The sequence below is a fragment of the Nothoprocta perdicaria genome, unplaced genomic scaffold, assembly GCF_003342845.1.
Source record: "Nothoprocta perdicaria isolate Ctin4 unplaced genomic scaffold, notPer1 scaffold_331, whole genome shotgun sequence".
NCBI lineage: Eukaryota > Metazoa > Chordata > Aves > Tinamiformes > Tinamidae > Nothoprocta > Nothoprocta perdicaria.
Genome location: NW_020455568.1, coordinates 533,535 through 539,101, shown reverse-complemented (window position 1 = coordinate 539,101; position 5,567 = coordinate 533,535).

The following is a 5,567-nucleotide window of genomic DNA, read 5'->3' as shown; positions in this document are numbered from 1 at the left end:
AAAAAAACAAAGCTTGTTTTAAGCTAGAGCAGCTTGTGCCCCTGTGACATGCCCCAGTGAAATCAGCTCAGACGTGTGCAGGACCCAAGCCAAGCGAGTGGACGAATGTCATATTTACTACCAACAGCCTGATCCAAGGGCTCGAGGAACCTGCCTCCCTCTCTTACGGATTTCCAGGGATCAGAGGGTTTGTTGTTTGCCTGTCAGCTTCACGGTGTTTTATTTTTGCTTCGTGATTTAATTCGGGCCATGATTTATTTATAGCCACGCTCATAAAATATGCAGCCCCTTCTGAGGGCTCTGTGCACATGAGTGCTCGCAGGAACTGAAATAATTGCAGCGTGCATCGCGGGGCGAGCCGGCCCGGAGGCGGGACACGAAATCCAGGCAGGCAGCGCCCCGCATGGACCATCCGGATCAGCACAAAACCCCATGCATGGCTCTCAGCCGGGAGGTCGCTCTGTTCTGTTCAGTGCTGCTAAGCTGTGTGTATCCAACAGGAGGCTGTCTCCTCTGCCACCCCAACATCATTGCCTTGGTCTCCCATCCCCGCATCCCACAAGACACCACGGAACCCCTCTGAGCACCCACGCAGGTGCCCGACTGCCCCAGAGCAGCAGGGAGGACTCCCCAGACCTCTCACCACCATGCAAGCCACAGCTGGCACCAGGCTCATCTTGGCCACAGCAGTGGTGGCACCTCTGTCCCCAGSAAGTGCAGGTCCTGATGGTCCCGGTGCTGGCCTCCTCAAGGGAGGACAGCTCAATTTCAGGATAGTCACACCAAAATAATGTAGTTTTAGRGGGAACAACCCAGCCTATAGTGATAGCTGGGGGGAGGAGTAAACCTCTCCCATCCAGGAAAAGCTCAGCTGGCATCCCCAGGACAGCTCAAAGGCTTCCCAGTAMTATTGCCACCACACAGAGACATTCCAGGGCAGCAGTGCTTGTCCCAGGGRTGTCAACAAGGATTGCTCCAAGACGCCTTGGAAGAAAGGGCAAGCGGTAGCGGTGCAGGTTTCCAAGGGGAGCACTCCGAAGCACTTCCCAGGGCTCTCTAGAGTCCAAAGAGGCAAGGAATCACCCATAGCAGTTCCTCTCTGCCGCAGATACTACCTGAAGGACCATGAACTAAACCTACTAGGAGAATCCAGACAGAGTCAAGCCCCAGATTTGCCCAGCACTTGCCTGCTGTGGGACGGTAGCCCTGTGCCTGTCCTTCRAAGGACTCTATATGCAACCGGCAAAGCAACTAACAGGACATGCCTAGCAGACACACTTGTCCACTCTGTTCACTTGTCCACACAAGACCTAAATGTCTGAAATATCCAGCTAAGGCCAGCAGGTATGACATAGGGCTTCCAGGAAGGCTGTGAATTTTAGGAGCAGCATCTGGAAGCCTTAGGACTCCCTTCGGCAGCCGGATCCTGCTGAGCACCAGCTGTCCCATTGCRGCACCGCAGTACAGGCATCGCTGGGGACACTCAACATCTCCACTCCCACAGCAGGCTGTACTTAGATCAGTAAAGCCAAGCACGAGATCAGCTGCAAACAAGGGCTCCTGCAGGACGCACCCTCAAAACCTCACCAACAATCAGTCTCTGGGGCATTGACACCATCCCTGAGGGGTTGCTCCAGGAGTGGGATCTTGCCCACAGCCCCAGCTGGTGCCATGACTGTGGGCAAGTGTTGGCTCATGCTCCACATAGAGGATGGACAGACGGACCACCTCCCCCCAGCCTTGCACCTTAGGATAATTAAATASGCCATTACCAATTAAATATGCTATTACCTCTTGTTTAATGGTGGCACCTGTGGGTTAATTGCAAATGCAATTATTTCCTTGCATGTGCTTGCATATCATTTCCACATGCAATTATGTCTTGGCACCTGGGTGGGGGCGCAGTCTCCAGACTAGCCCCTGCTATCTGGGCGCACACCGGGAGCCTGCACAACTTGCAGCCTTCCCAGACCATGTCTGCTTTCCAGGCACAGCACCGGGGCCGTGGGTGTTTGAGCCTCATCTCCTCCATCAACTCATCCTTTTTAACCTGCAGACTTCTTTCCCCTGCTCTGCCGGGTCAGGACCTCAGTTCCTGAGTCTCTCTCCCAAAACCCTGGGCTGTGCATTGGGAAAACACAATCCACAGACCCTTGCTCACCACCATGCTGATGGGACCCCAGAACCTCCGTGGACACTTGCTCCACCTGCTCCTTGCTGCCGATGGGTCAGGTGCAGAGCTACCTGCGCCAGGCCACTGCTGCCCTCAGGGGGTCTCCCATCAAGGGGAAGGAAAAGAGGATGAGGAGGCAGAAATAGATGCTGAATATAAGAAAAGGGGAAAGTAATTCAATATCACAGCTCCCTCCCAGGCCTATTAACTACTCGCCAGCCCCTTGGCTTGGGCGATAGGAAACACTGCCCTGCACTAGGGCAGATGGGATCACTCCCAAATCACCCCCAGGTGCTTCACGGTCAATTAGAGGCGGGCGCAGAGCAAGGCAGAGAGGTTAAAGATTACGCAAAGGGCCAGGTCAGTGGCACAGCGGGGAGCTGCTCTGCTCATCTATATCATAGACACTAATTTGGTTTAATTTACTTCAAAGACTTTCCTGTAGGCTGCGGCGTATGCAGGGTTAGGATGGCTTTTTCTCCAAAGAGGTTTGAAAGGTGGCAGGGCCCTTTCTCTTGAAAGCATCCCCRGGAGAGTGCTTTGGGTTTTGTTGTTTTGCTTTTTACAAGGCTTTCTCCAAAGGCAGATAAGAGGAAACCCTGGGAAATGAAAGCCAAAAAAAGTCAATGTGAAAGGAAACACAAGCGACAAAGACTGAAAYGAAGCCACTAGAGCAGTTTAAAATAAAGCCTGTCTCCACCCAGCGCCATCGGAGGGGCAGTAAAACAGTCCTGCAAAGAGCAAGCCAAGGATTCCCTACAAAAGCGTGTCCTTTAGTGTAAGATAAAGATGTTTAATTACCCCCAGGAAGCCAGTAAAGGAGGGACAAGTTGGTGCTTTTATCCTTTCATCAGCGSAGAGAGAAGCGGCTGGTTTATTCTGGGGGGGTTGGTGGGAGGGAAACTCAAGCAAATCACCCCAGGGCACAAACGCAGGGCGCGACGTGGGACCATCCGCGGACAGACACGGCTCTGCTTTCCCCAAACCATTTCCACTGGCGACAGAATTGCCACCCCTGCTCAGTCAGTGTCCTTAGTGCCTTACCTGAGTTGTCCAGTATCCAAGGGGTCTTCCCAGGTTGGCTGGCTCCTCTTCCCATGGGCACAAGGGTAACAGTGCTCCGAGAATTAAGAAAGAACCCCAAATTTCCAAAACATTACTAAAATGCTCTGCTTGCCAYCTAAGAGAGCCTTAAAAATAGCCCTTTGCTGCTTGGAGCTGGTGGCAATGACCAATTTCACAGGAATGTGGCAGGGAAAGGGAGGAGAAGCCAGAACTAGGGACATCGGGTCTCTCACTTGCTCTTGGTGGGTGTCTGTAGTGGAGCTGAGCTTTCCAAGGGTGAAGCTTGCTTTTAATATCTTATCTTCTCTCCACCAAAAAGGAGTCTTTTAGATAAAATAAATAAATAAAAACAGATTTAGATAAGAAAAAGAGAAAATAACCTAGGTCTGACCGGTTCTCCTGGGTCAAGTGGCACTCCACTCCCCAGCTTGGGCAAGTGGCAGCCTCCGACATTGGGGCAAGACCCACGAAACACCTCTCGAGGCCTCTGCAGCATCTTCTGACTCCRGAGCAGGGGACTCSAGCTCTTGCCTGCCCTGAGTGAGCKCTCGGCACCGGGGCTGAGAGGCAGCTCCCAGCACCRCCCCGCGCTGCGTGACAGCCGGGGTGACCTCCCTGCTCTATAAACCATGCGCACGTTCAGGGACGCATTGATAATCACGCTAAATAATCACAGGGGTAAGAAGTTGACCAAGGGAGAATAGGAGGGCTCCACGGTCAACACTGGAGGTCAGAGACATCAGGGAGAGGTCTAAGGGCAGCCTTTGGGATCAGGGTGATGGAGACGCGGGAGTGCTCGAGGTGGGTAATAGGATGCAGAGCTGTCCGATTCCCCCTCGCCAGCTCCGAGGCCGTGGGGCAAATCAGGGACTGGGGACGGGCAGTGTCCTGAGGAGAGAGCCCCAGGCTTGGCCTGGAGAGTCTTGTTCTCTTTCAGGACACTTTGTCTTGTTCAGGACAAAGAGAAAACAAAAAAGCAAGCAAACAAAAAGCTATGATGTCTTGGTAGCATCTCAAAGCTGGCTGAGACTACTTCAGCCAAGACCTTTACAGATCTAAATATACCTTCACTAACCATATCCAATCCTCAACTCATTTGGGGAAACCCAACCAGATGCACTCCTGTGCTTGGGAGAGTTTGGCTGGAATGGTCCAGAGTGGCTGCTTTCATTCAGGGCCCAACCGTGAGCTTTATTTTATTTTATTTTATTTTATATTTTATTTTATTTTTTATTTTATTTTATTTTATATTTTATTTTATTTTATTTTTTATTTTATTTTTTATTTTTTATTTTATTTTATTTTATTTTATTTTATTTTATTTTATTTTATTTTATTTTATTTTATTTTATTTTATTTTATTTTATTTTATTTTATTTTANTTTTATTTTATTTTATTTTATTTTATTTTATTTTATTTTATTTTATTTTATTTTATTTTATTATTTTTAATCCTGGTCATAGTTGTTTTAATTAACTTGATTACAAAATAGCTGTAAAAACCTGTTCAAATCACATGCAATTTGAGTCTTGTTCTGCTAGTTCTCATGGGGGCTAACATGGGAAGCATCAGAGAAAGATGCTCCTTCCAAGACAAGCTATTTGAYACTATTTATGTCCCACAAAACCAATGGAAAGAAATTTGCCTCCCTTCCCTGCTCTTGCCAAATGTCAGCGACAAAGTGAGTATGGAATGTGGTTCATTTTATTTAGTTAATAAGAACAGAGTAAGCGGCTAATTTAGYCAAGGAAGAAAAGAAAATGAGAAAGATGATTTGTATCAGGTCTGTTTGATTTGCAGTGAAAGGGTCACTTGTCCGCACTATTTCCTCCATSTAGACTGAGCAGATTAATTAATTGCATGTTGCTAAGAAACTTTGCCACTTTGCTAATTGACTGGAGTTTGTCATGCAGCATGTCTTACACTCGCCACGAGCTACTGGCTCATGACATGGACGTACAGCCTCAAACGCTGCATTTGCTTCGTGTGTCTTCCTTAGCCATGAACAGGCACCAGCCAAGGGGATGAACAGGCCATCTTAAGGTGACCTTGAGATATCTCCAAGAGCCTGGTTCAACTGCAAAGAGCGGTTCTGCCTCCCTCATGGTTCCTCTTGATGTGCCTAGGCTAAGCACTCCCTCTCTGAGACACACTAGCATGATCTGATTTCCTGATTTAGACAGATCATGGTCTCTTCTTTCCTCCAACAGCCACTATAGTCTCGGAGGAAGCCTTCCCAGCCTGAACTGATACAACACTGTCCGACAAAAATCAAACCAGAATTCACTGGTTATCTGGAACTTAGTGATGATGAAAATACCTGGATTT